General features: G+C 47.0%; 2 protein-coding genes and 1 pseudogene across 2 annotated transcripts in view; 1 reads left to right on the top strand and 2 right to left on the bottom strand.

Moving 5' to 3' along the window:
• Window positions 1-20,702, top strand: part of LOC140208268 (NACHT, LRR and PYD domains-containing protein 3-like) — a 552,847-nt gene that overhangs the window by 170,279 nt on the left and 361,866 nt on the right. The window lies entirely within an intron of this gene.
• LOC140208264 (uncharacterized) overlaps window positions 1-20,702 on the bottom strand; it is a 351,814-nt gene that overhangs the window by 101,103 nt on the left and 230,009 nt on the right. The gene's annotated exons all lie outside the window — the stretch shown is intronic.
• On the bottom strand, window positions 15,073-17,465 carry LOC140207373 (uncharacterized; annotated as a pseudogene).

Raw genomic sequence — 20,702 nt, 5'->3', positions numbered from 1 at the left:
TCAATTGTGCGTGAAAATCCCAGCAGGTGAGCAGTTTGTGAAATACTCAAAATACCCCGACTGGCACCAACAATCATTCCACGGCTGAAGTCACTGAGAACACATGGTTTCCACATTCTGGCCTTTGAACTGAGCAACAACTGAACTTCTTGACATGCGGCATATTTTTATGCATTGTGTTGCTGTCATCGGATTAGCTAGTTATCATTAACGAGTTCGTGTACAGGTGTGGCTAATAGAATGGTCACTGTCTGTATTTCCCATTTAGACAATACCTCCCCCATCTCGAATATGAACACGGATGGGATCTAGGCCTAGTTATTACAATTCCTCCTGTTTTCCAAGAACATGTTGCCGCTGACATGTCAATGCACCAAACACTGTTATGGTGGTGTGGTGTGGGAATCATTGTTCCCTCTGAGCTCCACGGGTGCGCGGCCGCGCTGTCACGTAAATGCTCCCGCGCACGTGGCCTCTGTTGCAGCGCAGATGGAATTGCGAACAGCTAGAAAACAATTTCGAAACGTGAAAGCTTCCTTTTGCTGTACTGTATTTTATAATACCTTCAATTGACAAGTAAAATCGAAAATATGTGATTTATTTTACATTTCATTCTAAATATTCATAAACGACGCTTTGCAAGGGCCGCACAGCTTTCAGGCCGTGTAAACATTTCCTGTTGCGAGCAATGGTTGGTCCGCGCCCCTGTTAAAAATAGATAGAGGGGACGTTGAAGCCTGCACAACGTTACAACCCATGCACATTAATCACGATTAACCAATAGATTTCAATAAGTTTCAGCACCACCGGGAGGGAATACGTTACTACCAAACGAGTTCTTAAAAGCTCCTCCTCTCCGCTAGACTGCAGTTCACCCCAGAACAAGGCGCAGAACCTGGTTAGCTCGACCCCCCACTCCCCACAATCAGGTCCCTCGAAGGCATGAGAAAAGATACTGGATTGTTCTATGAGCAGCTGGCAAATATCACAAGTCCTGGTTATACTCAGGCATACACTCTCTGACGAGTATTGATATTGGCACCCGTCTTGTAAACACAATGGCAATGGCAAACCACTTCTTAGAAAAAATTGCCAAGAGCAATCACGGTCCTGGAAAGACCATCTTCGCAACCTCATACAACAAGGCACGTAACGACAACGATAACAACAGTACAGTACCGAACTTTCTATTGCAGACAGGACACTAAGGCTCAATAGAATAGACAAAACAGTTTGACCCGGAGGTCTATGGCGTCAAGGAAATAGTAAAGTAAACACAGAATAAGTTCATTTCGCCTCGTTTGAATAAGAGATGAGCTTTAATTACTTAACAATACGGAATGAATGTGGACCAGCGAATGCTCAGAAATCCGATTACAGTAATTATTGATGATTTTCCTTGAAAATTCACTGCGAATGCTTCCACAATCTCTTCAGCCGCCCTTTGCAGAAACCTCGGGTGAAGTCCATCTGGTTCAGGTGAGTTTTATAACTTCGGACGTCACAGCTTCCAGTCACATCGTTCTTAGTCAAGGCAATTGCAGATACGTTAGAATTTGGACATATCCCTAGTGATTTCCACCGTGATGACTGATACAAAATACTTTGTAAGTTCATCCACCATTTCTTTGTCCGCCAATGCTACCTCTCCAGCGATCTGATACCCACTCTTGCCTCTCTATTACTCTTCATATATCTCAAAACAAAAGTATCCTCTTTTATATTACCGGCTGTCTTACCTGCAAATTTCTTATTATTCTCCTCTCTTTATTACTTTTTAGTTGATTGTTACAGTTGTTTTTCAAATCAGCCCAATATTTTCGTTTCTCACTAATTTTGGTTATATGGTAAGCTCTTACTTTTGCTTTATTTTTGTCTTTTACTTCCAATGCTGGTCACGTTGCCTCATTCTCCTTTTACACCGTCGATCTTGGCACCTTTCTGAACTCTGAAGACAGAAATTATAGGATTATTGACGAGTGGAACTGTGCAAAATTCGCTCTCAAGGGAATTAACGAATCCCTTCAGCACATTGGATCAACTTTCTGAGCGTTTCCAGCGGGGACCCAATGCGGATGAATATGTTATTGGAAGCGCTGTACTTTCCGTGCAGTATCGTACTAGGGGGAAAGCTCCTCATCGCCCTGAATCGACTTCAGCTCTATGCTTCTTGCAGCCGGAGTCGGACCCTTCCACATTCTGTGCTTCAGTGTTCCCGGACGGAGGGATTGAGGGTCGCATTATTTACTCCTTCAATGCTGGGGCCGTCACTATCAGTCCATCCCGGCTACCCTTCAGTACGTAGGTGAGTGGGTAATTCGGAAATCTACCCACATTGACAATGAATATTAAGCGGTGGAAAAGAGGTGATTATTCCATTATAGAGACTGTTGCTGAGATCTAATGTGGGTCAACGCATATACGGTGCAGTTTTCTTTATGTCAAACGGATGTCGCAGTTCAAAGGGTAATTAGTACATTGGCAGCTGGATTGTTTGAATTTTCTTGTGAGGACATGTTTGTGAACCTCAACATGTTTTTGCGGATTCAGTAGAAACAGAGTTCAATCTCTTTTTTTTTTTGCGTTGTTACTGGATGAAAGTCGGATTATTTTTCACTGCATTCGCAGCTATTAGATAAATGATGGAAGACGATGGTATTCGCTGCTATTTAGATGAATGAGAGGAGACTTTATCTGCTTGTTCAGATAAATGAGTAGAGCGGTGACAGGTTTTATACAACATGATGAGACATCTTGACAGGAATGTAGAGAATATGTTTGCTGCTGTAAGGGGAGCTGAAACTGGTGAAGATAGGTGAGATTATTTTTACGAAGTGGGGCTAATGTGTCTTTGAATTCTCTTCTTCAAAAGAAAAGAGAAGCAGAGTTTTTTTTCGTGTTTAATTCCGCAGAGCACATATTCTTGACTGGCAAGTGAGTGAAGTGTTGCAGGCTGTGGCCGGTTTGGGCCGCTGAGATCACAGTTCAGTCGTGATCATAGAATCAGAGAACAGCGGAACAGAACTGAGAGTCCGAACGCCCTGCTACTAAGTCAACAGGGCCAGCATCAATCTCAGACAAACAGGCCCTGTGTAATTAATGTTTACATCGTTTTCTATTAGTCAATGAGGAGAAACCGTTGATGTATACGCAAAGTAAATACGCTGTCAGACAAATTCACCAGCGGGAAATGATCCAAATCTCATATGATGGCGCTGTGATCCTGCAATTTGTTTCCAGTCAGTGAGTAATAAACTGAAGGAGAAGGGTATCCTTATCTTGTTAACGACTTTGACTGGTAGTTATCTCTGGGAGATGGTAATCTTGGCACAGCCGCTCCCGAGTTGTCCATTACCCTAATGTTACAACTGCGGACAACTGTTAACGATCGCATTTAAATGGGCCAATTTAAAATCAGAGCAGGTCCAGGCTACGGGGGCACAGTTAAATCTGGGAAAGGGATTGTCCACTGTTCAAGAGAGAACATTATTCCAAATTTATAATGTTTCATCAGATTTGAGAGCGCCCTTCCTTCTGCTGTCTCTGTGCAATAAACCCACAGCGATCTTTGCCCTGAGCTGTCGCTGGAGTTTATAATCTGACAATAAACTGGGCCCAAGGTGAACAATAACTGAAAGCGACGGCACCAACCGAACGGAACCGGGATGCGAGTAGTGATTCCTCTCTGGAGGTGGTAAAATTTCTCGCACTGAAGTATTAATTCTGGGTCGGACCACAAGTTAGAAAGACTCATTCAAGCAAGGTGAATCTTTGTGTGGTTTAACAAAATCGTTGTGGAGGAAGGTGTGGCGTTACATGCCGAATAGCGTGAAGTTCAGGTTTATGAGCGTGTTACCAACTGAACATTGCTCAGGGTGTGTTCACTTACTGTTAGAGTCCATAAAATTCAGATACTCGGATCCCCTGAAACCAGACCCATGAGTTCTGCATCAGGTAGGAACATGGACTGTATTCGGCAGTGTTATGGTATTTTAATAAGCACACTTGTAACGACAGTATTACTAATATTTCTACTATATCAGTATTGTCATTGAAATTGCGCGGCTGTACGGATCTGTGTGCTCGATTATTTTGTATGTGTTTTTTTTTAGCTAAGACCAGGTAGATCTGGCAGTGATATTTATATTAACAAATATTGTGGTAATTCTCACTGGCCGTAGATTAAAATAGCAAATTCTGCACTCATTAGGCACTTTGCTATGAACTTCCTGTACCTAATAATGTGGCCACTGAGTGCACGTCCAGGGGATTCTGCTGCGTTCCCCGTCCGCTTCAATGCTGACCACTGCGCTGTATTGGCTGGTATTCGATAAAGACGGGGATTTTATTGTATTCGCTGTTACTGAGATGAAGGAGGGGAGATTTTATCCACTAGTGGTTAGATAAATGAATTGAGTCCTTGCTGGGGACACTCAACATCACGCGGAGTCTAGACAGGAATGTGGAAAACATGTTTGCTGCTGTAGGGGGAGATGAAACAGGTGAAGATAGATGAGGTTATTTTATTGAGGTGGAACTAGTGTGTCTTTGGAATTCTCTTCCGCAAAGGGAAAGAGAAGCAGAGCTTTCTTTCAATGTGTTTAATTCCACTGAACACAGATTATTGACAGTCAAGGGAATGGTTTGTTCCAGGCGTTCGCAGGGATGTGTCACTGAGATCACAGTGCGCCTGTGATAATAAAGAATGGCGGAACAGGACAGAGGGAGCGAATGTCCTATAACTATTTAAACATGCCAGCAACGCACTCTGAGAGATCAGAGAAAAAGTGAATTTAATGTCTGGTGTTTCTCCATCGATCTCAGACGAGGAACGGTTGATGTATTTGTAAAATAAGTGCGATGCCAGGCAAATTCGCCATCGGGAAATAATCATAATTTCTTATGATTCTACTGAGACATGGTAGCTTGTTTCCAGAAAGTGAGTAATAAACTGAAAGGGAAGGGCGTTCTATCTTACTGTTGAATTTCACCGGTTGTTATCTCTGGGAGGTGGTTATCTCGGCACAGTTGCCCCCCAATCGGCCCATTACTGTAATGGTACAACTGCGGCCTTCTGTTAAAACTGGCTTTCTAAACAAGCTGACATTGACTTACCTCCTTCAGGCAGCACTTACAGAATGCCCAGTGTTAAAAAAAAGCAAAAAATACTCCAAATGCATAGTATTTTACAAGAGTTGACGGCGCCCTTCCTTCTCCTCTCTGTGAGTAACAAACCCACAGCGATCTTTGCCCTGAGCTGTCGCTGGAGTTTATAATCTGACAATAAACTGGTCCCGAGGTGAACAATAAATTAAAGCGACGACACCAGCGGAACCGATCCAGGATGCGTGTTGGGCTCCCTCCCTGGGGCAGATCAAATTTTCCAGACAAAGGCAATCATTGCATAGCGCACTGAAGTCGTACTTTTGGCTCGAACCACATGTTAGAAAGGCTCATTCAAAGAAAATGAGTCTTTGCGTTTTTCACTACAAGCGTTGTGGAACAGGGTGCGGCGTGACACGCTGAATAAGCTGAAGTTCAGGTTTATGAGCGAGTTATCAACTGATCATTGCTCAGGGTGTGATCACTTACTGTTAGGGACATAACATTCAGATGCTCGGATTCACTGAGAACAGACTCGGGAGTCCAGCACCAGGTAAGAACAGGAACTGTACTGGGCTGTGTTATGGTGCTCTAATAACCCTATTCGTCACGGAAGTATTTCTAACTTTTCTACCGTATACATACTATCAGTTGCTGTTCCCGGGGAAGCTGAAGCAGGTGAAGATAGATGAGGTGGAACAGTTTTCAAGGGAAACGACACGCAGAGTTTTTTTTTCCCAATATGTTTAATTCCGCAGCGCACAGATTCGAGAATGACAAGGCAGTGAATTATTCCAGGCGGTCGCAGGGATGTGCCACTGAGATCCCAGTCCTGTTGTGAATGGCGGAACAGGACTGAGGGGGTGAAAGTCCGGTTACTAATTCAACATACCAGCAGAGCACACTGAGAGATAAGAAACGCAGTGAATTTAATGTTTTTTTTCCCCATCGTTCTCTGAGGAGGAACGGTAGAAGTATTTGTAAATAAATGCGATGCTGGTTGATGTATCTGTGAAGTAAATGGTTTGCCAGGTAAATTCGCCGGCGGGAAATGATCATAATTTCATACGATTGCTGCTGTGACATGGTAACCTGTTTCCAGTCAGTGAGCAATAAACTGAAGGGGAAGGGTGTCCTTATATCGCTGTCGACTTTGGCCATTTGTTATCTCTGGGAGATGCTTATTTCGGCACAGTTGCTCAGTTACTGTAATGGTCCAACTGCAGACAACTGTTAAAAATGGCTCATTATAAACAGGGTGACCTTGAAGTCAGCTCCAGGCAGAGGGGGCACAGTAAAATCTGGAGAAAGGGAATGCGTCCTGTTCAGAAGAGAACATTATTCCAAATACATAATATTCCATCAGAGTTCAGAGCGCCCTTCCTTTCCCTGTCTCTGTGCAATAAAACCAGGGCGATCTTTGCCCTGAGCTGTCGCTGAGGTTTATCATCTGACAATAAACTGGTGCTAAGGTGAACAATAAATCAAAGCGACGGCACCAGTGGAGCGGACCAGGATGCGGGTTTTCTTCCTCTCCGAAACAGTTCAAATATTCGAGAGAAACGTAATCTTTGCACCGCTTGCACTTAAGTATTAAATCCGGCTCGGACCACTTGTTAGAAAGACGCGTTCAAGCATAATGAGTCTGTCCGTGGTTTAACACAAGCGTTGTGGAACAGGGTGCGGCGTTACAAGCTGAATAGGCTGAAGTTCAGGTTTATGAGCGAGTTATCAACTGAACTTTGCTCAGTGTGTGTTCACTTACTGGTAGGGATATAAAACTCAGATGCTCAGATTTGCAGGAAACTGAATCAGGAGCCTAGCAACAGGTAAGTACAGAGACTATACGGGGAAATGTTATGGTGTTTTATTACGATAGTATTTCTCGTGTTTCTACCAGTTCAATATTGTGGATTAACGGATTCGTGTCTCTTTTTTTTATTCTGTGTATTTTTTTTTCATTGGCAAAGACGGTGTATATCTGTCAGTGATAAAATAAAAATCCCAGCAATAAAATTCGCCGGCAGTTTAAGTAAATATGGAAGTCTGCTCTCAGTGGGCATTTTACTTTGTACAACTTGCACCTAATGGTGTGGGCACTGAGAGTGTTCGGGGTCTCCTGCTGCTCTACGCCGTCCAAAATCAATGTTCGGCGTTCAGTGACGCCCTTCTGCACCCCGCTGTTGGGCGCATGGTTATTTGAGTTACTGTCGCCTTCCTGTCAGATTATATCAGTCTGGCCAATCTCCTTGATCTCTCTCATTAACAAGGCGTTTTCGTCCGCAGAACTGCCGCGATTTTGTGCGTGCAAATCCAAGGAGAAGGGCATCCAATTTGATAACTTTTTCGCTGTTAAAATAAAGAACTATATAAAGGAAATGTGTCATATAAACAGATAGTATTTAAAATGATTAGCAAACTGAGGAACATCTGTAGCGGCCAATTCTAACCAAACCAAGTTGTTATTGCCTGCGATCCCCACGGACTTGATATACTTGTATGACGCGCCCTCGGCTCCAATAAAGGTTGTTTCAAAAGTCAAAGGCATGTACTCGATCCTTTATTAGCGATCAGCAAACGTACAACCTTGAAGCAAAGACGCGTACAAGTACACAAGTGTAACCTCAGCGTAAACGAGCCGATGATTACAGAAGATACGCCCCCCGGCTGAATACTGCGCCGAACAAAGCATAAATATGTAACTGATCCCTTCGCGTTTACCACGTCGCCACTGATGCGACAAGTTACCATAAAAAGCATCATAAATACACAACGCAGAATACAATGCAGATAGAGAACAGATACATGGCTCCCACAGACAGGCTCAGCTCTGATACAGGGTTTTCCACCTGGAATATTAACAGGCTGTCTGTTTTGTTGAATAATTCTAGTATTTTGTTTATTTATTTTAAAAGCGTTTTTGTCAGCTCGCTCTTTTGGATGCATGGCGGATCTACATTGTGTTTAACAAGTGTCATGTAACTCTGATAATGGCCATCTGAATGCTCAAAGAAATCTTGACCGGAGTTTAGGCATTAATTATGTTCTTAAGGTCCTGCTGGAGAAACTATAGTGCTTCAGGACAAAATGTCGCGAAGTTATGGGTGATTCTGCGTTGTTCAGGATGTCAGAGGGTTTCTATATAGACTCAAACCGTATATTGCCAGAAGCGTCAACGTCAGGCGATGTTAAACTGAAATGAGATGGTGAGAATCAGGTGTGACTGAGAAATCTGTATAATTCAGTGACGAGAGGAATAGATGTCCCATTTGTCCATTACTCACCATAGCACCACCAGTGGTAGGAGGACCAAAGCAGTCTGCTCAGCCTGTCTAACCATTCCATGGACACATCACTCCCGGTCCAAGACACAGGATTGGTTCCTAAAACAGAATTGCCCACAATATAGCGAGCAGATACCCTGGAGAATCCTGGCCCAGTGTACAATCCATGGAGAGAGTGGAAATGGGCATTGTGTGGCTGTGGGTAGCTGGCCGCGGGTAGGTCAGGCCATGTCGAGTGTTCGGTGGATAGGCCCAAGATGTTTGGAAGAGAGCGACTCAGTTAAAGTGCTTTCATTTACACCTCAAATAATATCTGAATTTTCTGTTAATCTTGTTTGTTACAAAGCAGAAAAATCTGACCAGAACTGTCCTCAAAATGGATAACGGAATGAGCAGTGGAGGAGTTCCAGTGACGTCAACATCGGGAAAGGACACGGGTATGTTGGCGAATTATTTTAATTTATAAATATTGCCTTGACTACGTGTCTGGATTTAATTCAATATCGGCAAGTCACAAAATATTTGTGAAAACTGAGCAGAGAGATGAGAGAGAGAGTTACCATCTCTGGGGGAAACACAGTCACACGTGGAAGGGGTACAATTACCGTCTGCTCCTGCTCCTCCAGAAGATTGAGATACACATTAAAACAGTGAGGTGTTCCAGAGCACAGGAATTCTGCAGATGCTGGAAGTTTCGAGCAGCACAAAGATACACAAAATTTTGGCTGACTCAGCAGGTCAGGCAGCATCCATCGAGAGGAATAAACAGTTAACGTTTCAAACCAGGACCACAAGGAATAGAAAGTAATCTGACAATATCCAGAATTTCTGCCCCTTCATTTCCAGTCTGATGAAGGGCCTTGGCCCGAAACGTTCATTGTTTATTCTCCACCGTAGATGCTGCCTGGCATGCTGAGTACCTCCAGAAATTTGTGAGATATCCCAGAGATTTTCTGAGGAAGGGGTTGACCGGAATTGCAGAAAGTAACCCAGGGCAAAGCAGTGGTGATGGGCAGTACCAGGAGAGTGATGGTGATGGGTTACTACTGTATATTCCCAGCAATAGGCAGAGTCCTTTCCAAACACGGAGGTATATTCTCGGGGACACGAAACAGCAGCCTTCCACAGATGGAACTATACCCCCTTCTACACCCCCCGTGCCCCCCAACACGCAGCCCCCCGACCCAAGCCCTTTCCTCTTCCCCCCCCACCCAACCAATGTATATATATTCGGACTGTATTTGGTGATCTTGTGGGCACATGGCCAAGTGGTTAAGGCATTCGACTAGCGATCTGAATGTCGTGAGTTTGAGCCCCAGCCGAGGGAATGTGTTGTGTCCTTGAGCAAGACACCTAATCACACATTGCTCTGCGATGACACTGCTGCCAAGCTGTATGGGTCCTAATGCCCTTCCCTTGGACAACATCAGTGTCGTGGAGAGGGGAGACTTGCAGCATGGGCAACTGCTGTCTTCCATACAACTTTGCCCAGACCTGCGCCCTGGAGTGTGAACACTTTCCGGGCGCAGATCCATGGTCTCGCAAGACTAACGGATGCCTTTATTATTTGGTGATCTTTAGGTTCCAGAGAGAAAGTTGCTGCCCAATATGGGGTCGGTAAGTTCTTTAATTTTCGCCATTGTGCTTCACAGGTCCGAGCTCAGTGATCGCCGAGCTCCTGGCAAGCTGGAACGATTTCCAGCTGCTGCAGTTGACGGATTTCTACCGGGACAGGCTGGAGCAGGCGATGGAAGGAGGGATGCACGGAGTGAGCCTGGCGTTAACGGCCGAGAATCAGTTCAGCGGAGAGGAACATCGGGTGAGTGGGAGGGAGAATGGGTTTGAATGTTCACACGTCACAGGACTGATGGGTGTCGGAACTCTGACTCAGCGGATAATAAAGCATAAAAATAAATCAGAAATGAATATATATAATTCTTAAAACTGTGAATTTGAAGGAATGATTAAAAAAGGTGTAAACACTCCAGTGGCGGCTCAATGTTCAGAGCGAGGGGAGCCGGTAACAATTGTATGAGGTAGCAGTAAAGGAGCTTAAATGGAAATATGGTAGGAACTTTCATTCTGGGAAGACTGTACAGCGTGACAGTACGATGTCAGTGAGAGTTGGGACATCAGTCATGGATGCCACAGGAGCTGGAGTGTGTTCTGTTCTGGGTGGAGATGATTGTGTTACAATCTGTAACTGCAAACAGTGTGGATCGGGGAATACTGCCATGTTGTAATGTGTAATCACTGAATAAACCTCCACCAGAAAAGGCAAAGGAAGGGCGTCAGGTGTCAGCCGGTAATCCGCTGTCATGTTGGACACTGGCGGACTGAGGAAATGAATCACAACATCTTTTCTGCAACTTCTCTGAGACTGTTCACTCTGTTATAAAAATCTTCCTAACTTCTTCATCAGTGATCATTATTTTCTGATTTCTGTTTACACCATCTAATCCAGTGAGGAATTATTTATGGATTTTGACTGCTCAGTGTGATCCCGTTACAGAGCACATTATTTACTTCTCATTCTCTGTGTGAATCTGTCAGTCCCCAATATGTTCACCGTTACTCTTCACAGAAAATCTCTGATCTCGCTGATAAGGGAGAGCGGGCGGACAGTTCTAAACTCCTCCTGAGCCTGGTGATGGAGAAAGGCTCCCGCGCCCGGAGGGTGATGTGGGAAACCTTTGTGAAAATGCAGAACTGTGTCCCAAATTTGGACAAAATACTGAAGGAAATACAGATATATGGTGAGATAATATCAGCAATTAATTTAAATTTGGATCACAACACAGCACACTTTACAAATTTACAAAAATGATTTCCTCAATTTGTTTAAATTCATCAGGTTGTGATCCCTCCCATCGACCAATTCCCGCTCAACTTTTACTAGAGTTTCTCAGTGAGCTGAAAGGTAAGTGACCGTGCATTGAACATTGCAGAGTATAACGCTGAGATAAGCCATTAGGCCTATCATATTGTGCCGAAACAGCTAAGAAGTAAATCAGACACACCCAAGCTCTAATCTCTGCTTCCTACACCATGTCCATATGCGTCCATCTTCCTTACATCCATGTGTCTATCCAAACGTCTCTCAGAAGTCTCTAACAATTTGCCTCTACCATCGTACCAGGCAGTGCATTCCAGGCATCCACGACTCTCTGATTTAAAAAAAAAACTATCTCTCACATCTCCCATAATCCAACCCCCTCTCACCTTCACTGCAGGCCCTCTAGTAATAGACATTTGAACCCCAGGAAACCTATTCTCTCTGTCTACTCTATCTAAGCCTCTCATAATGTTGTCAACCTGTGTCAGAGCTCCCTCGGCCTCCGATGGTCCAGAGAAAACAATCTAATTTTCTCCAGCCTCTCATGATAGCACATGCCCTCTGAACCAGACAGCATCCTGGTGAATCTCTTGTGCTCCCTCTCTAAAGCCTCAACATCCCTCCGGTAGTGGGGCAATTGGAACGGTACGCAATGGCCCAGATGAGGCTGAAGCAGAGTTCATAATGTTGAAACCTGACCTCTGTTTCCACCAACGGTGGTACTTTACGTCGGGCGGTTAAATTGTTGAGCCACAAAAATCTGACCAGGTAAATGTTGGTACTGTGACAGAGAACACAGTGAGACACAGGGAAACATGTTTCCTAGAGGGAGAGATTTCAAAGAACATTTTGAGGAAAGAGGCAGAGAGCTGGCGAGTTTGACTAGAGTTGTCACACCGCTCTGGGACCTGCAACTACAGATCCCCACCGGAGTCTGGGTGGAGAAGGGGGCGATCCGGAGAATGGAAAAAAAACACACGAAAAAGTCAAAACCTTCTCTTGCCAGCCACTGCCCCCTCCTGAACAGCCTCATCCTTAACCATTTTCTAAACTCCCCCAGTTCCTGCAGATTATCTTTTCTTAGAGTTGGGCGTCCACTGAAGTTCCAGTCACAGAATAGTAATAATAGCATCACTTTAATTAGAAAAGCAGGTAACATCCCAACCGGTCTGTTCAACCACAGAGCAGCATATGAACACCGCTGTGTTTACATCTGCACTCCCTCGTGCAAACACTGCTACAGTGTTAGAGAGGGTGAGATTGGGGGACATATTCCTCAGCTCAGTCTACAGAAGCTGAAATTCCTGTCTACCGGCATTGTGTGATGGACACTGTGGAAGGGTGAGAGATGGGAATTAGGACAGGGAAACTGAGGGTTGTGGGATAGCGACAAGGAAGGTGCAAAGGACTGAAAACATCTATAAATAATATTGTAATTAGTTAAATTGTGATGGTCTGGATGGGAAGCTCACTGCATCCATAAACCCATCACGTCAGAGAAAATAGAGCCCGGGGCAGTGCATGGGCTCAGAGATTGTGAGGCTTCATCACCGCAGACTGAGTTGGACAGAGGAGAGAGTGTAAGAAAGACAAATATCACAAAACTTATTAACATTGCATCAGCCCATGTTTCACTGATTATTCGAACCTCTTAACAGAAATATAAGGAATCTCGGCCAGAATCCTGGTTCAGTCTCTTTCATTTACAAGAACAAATCCCAAAGACAATAATTTAAATCTGGGACCAGAGATAGACGAATCAGGAACTTTACAAACTACTCATGTCTTTGTCACCTCTGTTAATGATGTTCCAGTCCACATCCGGTCAATGAAACCCCTCAGTTTCCCTGCACCATGGGTTTGGTAAATCGCTACAAGCTTGTCCTTCACTAATCCTCATGTTGTTTGCCGAGGGAACAGACATGACAGTGAATTTCCCACAACCATTTCTGAATATCAAACAGATACACTCCCTGATTATTGAAGAACATCATTTCTCCCATTCTCACACTCTCTAAAGTAAATATGTACACAATCAATGTTTTCCTACACTCCCAATCACAGCCAAGTACAATGAATGGAAACCCCAAACACTCCTGACAGGGTCCTAAAACACTGTGAGACCCCAGACGTCCCTGACAGGGTCCTGACACACTTTGAGACCCCACACACTCCTGACAGGTTCCTGACAGACTGTGAGACCCCCCACACACTTGACAGGTTGCTGACACACTGTCAGAACCCACACACCACTGACAGTGTCCTGATACACTGTGAGAACCCACAGACACCTGACTGGGCCCTGACACACCACACACTCCTGACAGAGTCCTGACACAATGTGAGAACCCACACACACCTGACAGGGTCCTGACACACTGTGAGATAATACATATCCTTGATAGGGTCCTGACACACGGTGAGACCCCACACACCCCTGACAGGGTCCTGACACACTGTGAGACCCCACACATCCATAACAGCGTCCTGACAGACCGTGAGACCCCACACGTCCCTGACAGTGTCCAAACACACTGTGAGACCCCGGACACCCTTGCCAGGGTCCTGACACACTGTGAGATATTACATATTCTTGATAGGGTCCTGACACACGGTGAGACCCCACACACCCCTGACAGGGTCCTGACACACTGTGAGACCCCAGATGTCCCTGAAAGTGTCCTGACACTCTGTGAGACACCAAACACCCCTGGCAGGTTCCTGACAGACTGTGAGACACCACACACACCTGACAGGGTCCTGACACACTGTGAGACCCCACACACTCCTGGCAGGGTCCTGACACACTGTGATACCCCACACACGCCTGACACGGTACTGACACGCTGTGAGACACCACACGCTATTGACAGGTTCCTGACACACTGTGAGACCCTGCACACGTCTGACACGGTCCTGGCACACTGTGAGACCCAACACACCCCTGTTAGGGGACTGAAACTCTGTGAGACCCGACTCACTCCTGACTGGGTCCTGACACACTGTGAGACACCACACGTCCCTGACAGGGTGCTGACACAGCGTGAGACACCACACACCCCTGACAGTGCCCTGACACACTGTGAGAACCCACACACCCCTGACAAGGTCCTGACACACTGTGACACCCCACACATGTCTGACAAGGTCTTGACACACTGTGAGAACACAATGTGAAACCCCACATTCCCTGACAAGGTCCTTACGCACTGTGAGACACCCCACACTCTTTTGGGCGTCCTGACATACTGTGATAACCCGCACACCCCTGACAGGTTCCTGACACAATGTGAAACCCCAGAAGTATGACAGTATGACAATGAGACCTTACACAACCCTGACAGGGTCCTGACACATTGTGAGATACCACACACCTCTGACAGGATCCTGACACACTGTGAGACCGCACACAACCGGACAGGGTCCTGAGACACTGTGAGACCCCAAACGTCCCAGACAGGGTGCTGACACACTGTGAGACCTCGCAAGCCCTTGACAGGTTTCTGACAGACTGTGAGAAAGCACACACACCTTGCAGTGTCCTGAAGCACTGTGATACCCCAGGCGTCCATGATAGTGTCCTGACACACTGTGAGACCCCACACACGCCTCACAGGTTCCTGACAGACTGTGAGACCCCACACACCCCTGACAGGGCCCTGACAGACTGTGAGACACCACACACCCCTGACAGGTTCCTGACATACGGTGACACACCACATGTCCCTGACAGGGTCCTGACACTGTGAAACCCCAGAAAACCTTGGCAGTGTGCTGACAAACTGTGAGACCACACATACCCTGACAGGGTCCTGACACACTGTGAGACTCCACACACCACTCTGTGTCCTAAATCACCCCTGACAGCGTCCTGACACACCGTGAAACCCCACAAGTACCTAGCATGTACCTGTCACACTGTGAAACCTCACACACCCATGACAGGGTCCTGACACACTGTGAGACTACACACACCCCTGACAGGGTCCTGACAGACTGTGAGACCCCACACACCCCTGACAGGGTCCTGACACACTGTGAGACCCCACACACCCCTGATAGGGTCCTGACAGACTGTGAGACACCAAACGCCACTGTCAGTGTCCTAAATCACCCCAGACAGTGTCCTGAAACACTGTGAGACCACAGACATCCCTGACAGTGTCCTGACAGACCATGAGACCCCACACACTCCTGACAGGGCCCTGACACACTATGAGACCCCACACACACCTGACAGACTCCTGATACACCGTATGACTCCACACACTCCTGACAGGGTCCTGACACAGCATGAGACCCCACACACCCCTGACAGGGTCCAGAAACACCATCAGATCCCACACACCCCTGACAGCGTCCTGACACACTGCGTGACACCACACACCTCTGACAGGGTCCGGACACACTGTGAGACCTTACACACCCCTGACAGGGACCTGACACAGTGTGAGACCACACACGTCCCTGACAGTGTCCTGACACACTCTGAGACCCCACACGTCCCTGACAGTGTCCTGACAAACTCTGAGACCCCACATGTCCCTGACAGGGTCCTGACACAATGTTAAACCCCACACAACCTTGGCAGGGTGCTAACGCACTGTGAGATACCACACACCCCTGACAGGGTCCTGACACACTGTGAGACACCACACACCCCTGACGGGGTCCGGACACACTGTGAGGCACAACACACCACTCTCAGTGTCCTAAATCAGCTGGGATGGTGTCCTGAAACGCTGTGAGACCACAGACGTCCCTGACAGGGTCCTGACACATCGTGAGACCCCACACACCCCTGACGGGTTCCTGAAACACCATGAGACCCCACACGTCCCTGACAGGTTCCTGACACAATGAGACACCCCACACACCTCTGACAGCGTCCTGACACACTGTGAAACCCCACAAGTCCCTGACAGGGTCCATACACACTGTGAGACACCACACATTCTTGACAGTGTCCTGACATACTGTGATACCCCGCACACCTCTGACAGGGTCCTGACACAATGAGAGACCCCACACAACCCTGACAGGCTCTTGACACACTGTGAGGCACCACATACCCCAGACAGTGTCCTTACACACTGTGAGTCCGCACACGTCCCTGACAGGGTCCTGACACACTGTGAGACCCCACACACCCCTGACAGGGTCCTGACACACTGTGACACCCTATACATCCCTGGTAGGTTCCTGACACACTGTGACACCCCACACATGTCTGACAGGGTCTTGACACACTGTGAGAACCCATACACACCTGACCGGTTCCTGACATACTGTCCGGACCCACACACAACTGACAAGGTCCTCACACACTGTGAGACCCCACACACTCCTGACAGTGTTCGGAAACACTGTGAGACACCAAGTGCCACTGTCAGTGTCCTAAATATCCCCAGACAGTGTCCTGAAACACTGAGACCACAGACATCCCTGACAGGGTCCTGACACACCATGAGACCACACACAGTCCTGACAGGGTCCTGACGCACTGCGAGACCCCACATGTCCCTGATATGTTCCTGACACACTCTGAGACCCTGCACACATCTAACAGAGTCCTGACACACTGTGAGACCCCACATATCCATGACAGAGCCCTGACACACTGTGAGACCCCACAAGTCCCTGACAGTGTCCTGACACACTGTGAGACCCCACAAGTCCCTGACAGGGTCCATACACACTGTGAGACACCACACACTCTTGACAGCGTCCTGACATACTGTGATACCCCGCACACCCCTATAAGGGTCCTAAAACACTGTGACCCACACGTCCCTGGCAGGGCCCTGACACACTGTGACACCCCACACAGTCCAGGCAGGGTTCTGACACACTGTGAGACCCCAGACACCTCTGACAAGGTCCTAAAACACTGTGAGACCCCACACACCCGTGACAAGGTCCTGACAGACAGTGAAACCCCACACGACCCTGACAGGGTCCTGACACACTGTGAGACCCCACACACCCCTGACAGGGTCCTGAGACTCTGTCGGATCCCACACACTCCTGGCAGGGTCCAGACAGGGTCCAGACACCCATGACAGGATTCGAACACACTTTATGATCCCACACACCCCAACCACCCACCCACAGTGCAGGTGCTGATCAGCATAGCTACCACTTTGTATTTTGAATAAGTAATGGTGAGAGGGGAGAGGGACCTGTGATTGCCCGACCTGTTCCTTTGACAGAATGCCCACTACCTTTTTCTCCATCTCCATACGCCACATCAACACTGGGGAGTAAAAGTTTCTTCCACAGGAATAAATGACAGCTGTGACAGTAGTGGGAGGTTGTCCAGTATGGGACATTTGGGGGACAGTGAACTACCCGGGAAATACTCACCTTCACAGTACAGTTAATTGTGAAAATGTGATGATCTGGTGTTTATCTATACCAGGCCTCCGTCCAGTCTAGGGTCTGTTAATGGAATTTACTTTACTGTTCGAGCATCCATTGATTAATCCAATTAATGCAATAATTTTCAGCTAACTCTTGTGTACTTAAATACTGAGTTCTGAGGTGAGGCATCTAACAGTTTGGTCACTGTCTGTTCCCATGGAAGATGTTCAACAGAAACACAAGGAGACTCTGCGGGCACAAACTGAAACCCTGAGAGTGAACACGATCCTGATGAGGGAGAAGGTGAAGGTTTTCCAGCTGGTTGATCGATACGCTGAGCTCACGGTCATTTCTACTGTTCGAGATCGGAGACTGGTGGAACATGAGCTGCTAGCAAGAGGCAGAGACCACGAGGAGTGGAGAGAGGAACATCTCCGCGGAGAGCTGGAAAAAATCCGCACTGATCAGCTGTTCCAGAGCAGCTTTTCCCGGAGTAATTCCAAATCTGGGAGTTCGGCAGCAGTGGCCGGAGTCCCGGGGATCGGGAAAACAACAATGGTACAAAAGATTGTCCATGACTGGGCCACAGGGAAAATATACCAACAATTCCAGTTTGTCTTCAGTTTCAAATTCCGGGATTTAAACACCATCACTTGTCAAATAAACCTGAGGGAACTGATTCTGGATCAGTATCCGTACTTTGGGAATTTACTCAGAGAGGTCTGGAAGAACCCAGAGGGATTGCTGTTTATATTTGATGGTTTGGATGAATTCAATGACAAAATTGATTTTGCTGGCAGTCAGAGAAACACAGAACCTCGGTCCACATGCACAGATCCTGAATTCAAGTGCAAGGTGTCTGACATTTTGTACAGTTTAATCCAGCACAAGCTGCTCCCAGGGTGTTCAGTGCTGGTCACCACCCGTCCCACTGCGTTACACTTATTGAAAATGGCAGAGATCAGTGTCTGTGCTGAAATCCTGGGATTTGTTGGCAAGGAACAGAAGGAGTATTTCATCAGGCATTTTGAAGATCAGACGGTGGCAGCAGCTGTTTTCAAACACGTGGAGGAGAACAAGATTCTGTACACCATGAGCTACAACCCCTCCTACTGCTGGATCCTCGCTCTGGCACTGGGCCCCTTCTTCACACAAAGAGTCAGCGACCCGCAGCGAGTTCCCAAGACCATCACCCAACTGTATTCCTACTATATTTACAACTTCCTGAAAAACCACGGCCGTGAGATTGAGAACCCCCGTGATGTGTTTCTCAGTCTTGGTCAGATGGCCTTCAGAGGGGTGTCCCAGAAGAAGATTGTGTTTACAGATGGAGATTTAATCAACTACAATCTGCAGCCTTCCCAGTTCCTGTCCGGGTTCCTGATGGAGCTTTTGGAGAGAGAAGATTCTGCCCGGAGCGTGGTGTACACATTCCCACACCTCACCATCCAAGAGTTTGTAGCTGCTATCGCACAATTCCTGACTCTACATCCCGAGAATATCCTGAAATTCCTCACTGAAGCCCACAGCACGACAGATGGGCGATTTGAGGTATTTCTCCGTTTCGTTGCTGGTCTCTCCAACCCAATGACAACTCGGGGCCTGGAGGAGTTTCTGGGTCCATTTCCTCATCAAACAACCTGCCGGGTGATTGACTGGGTGAAGGAGGAGGTTAAACGCCAGAGTGGAAACACATGGAGTGAATCTGGTAAAAGGAGTCTCCTGAACACATTGCACTACCTGTTTGAATCTCAGAATCGTGGACTGGCTCAGGCTGCAGTGGGATCTGTGGAAACACTTTCATTCAGTGGAATGACACTGACCCCGATTGACTGCGCGGTCCTGTCTCATGTCATCGGACTCTGTGATAGAATAAAACGTCTCGACCTGGAGTACTGTCACATTCACTGTGAAGGAATCCAGCGGCTGGGACCCGGGCTGCACAAGTGCCGGGAGTTGAGGTAACTTGATTTATCTCTCACTCTGAACTGTGAAACTGTCCCATTGTGTTGTTTCAATGTAAAGGGATTTGGGTAAATCTGTGATAAATCAGATTGAGAAGAGTTGTGACAAACGCCATCCCCTTACCTCCTGTGGGATTTCTCTTAGCTGTTACCCTTCTCCTGTGGGATCTCTCTTATCCCTGCCCCTCCCGACCCTCTCACGTCAGGAACACGTTTCTAACCATCGAGGAATGGGACAGAATATGTGGAGTTTACAGGGTCACACCGACAGACTAAATTACTGACATTCGGTGAATACCCTGGAGCTGGGCACTGAGGGACATTGACAGTGATGGGAACTCCGATCAGTGATTTACTGAAGGGTTTAATGTTTCCTGAAATATCCGAGTGAGAGAAATTCCCTCAGACCCTCGGCTTGAATCACTTTGTTCATCAATTTGTCTGTTTGTGTTTAGACTGAGTGGTAATGAACTGGGAGATTCAGGAGTGAAACTGGTGTCTGCGGCTCTGAGGAACCCGGAGTGTAAAATACAGAAACTGTGGTAAGTACCAGACTGTGGGAGATTGTGTTTACAGTCACTGGGTGTCTGACACTGAACATTAATGTGATCAGTAATTGTGTTACTGATAAACACTGGGGATTTGTACCGTCTCCTGTCTCTCTGTGTCCTTCACCCTCACTCTCTCTCATCTCCAGGCTGGAAAGTGTCGGTCTCACAGATTCTGTTGCCGAGGATCTCGTCTCCGCTCTCAGTACAAACCCATCACTGACGGGGCTGGACCTGGGATTAAACTCGCTGACAGACCGATCTGTCCCCGCTCTCCGCCGCCTCATACTGACCCTCCCGAGTCTGGAGCGGATCCGGTGAGTGTTTGTGTTAATGTTCAATGTGATAAAATATCAGCGGATCCGCGGGTTTTCTGGTGATATTTGTCTGTGAGTGTTGTCCCCTGTTACTGACACTGTTGTGTGATCTGTTTATTTCATCTTTATTCTCCCATCTGTTTCAGGCTGTGGTACAATAGGTTCAGTGAGACCGGGGAGAAGGAACTGAGATCTCTGCAGGGAGTCAAACCTGGACTGAGAGTGACCGTGTGAACATCTGAATGTGTGAACATCCCCGCCCGCGGGATGCCGACATTTTGGCCGAT

This window comes from Mobula birostris, chromosome 13, assembly GCF_030028105.1.
Source record: "Mobula birostris isolate sMobBir1 chromosome 13, sMobBir1.hap1, whole genome shotgun sequence".
NCBI lineage: Eukaryota > Metazoa > Chordata > Chondrichthyes > Myliobatiformes > Myliobatidae > Mobula > Mobula birostris.
This window is presented reverse-complemented; position numbering and strand designations above follow the sequence as displayed.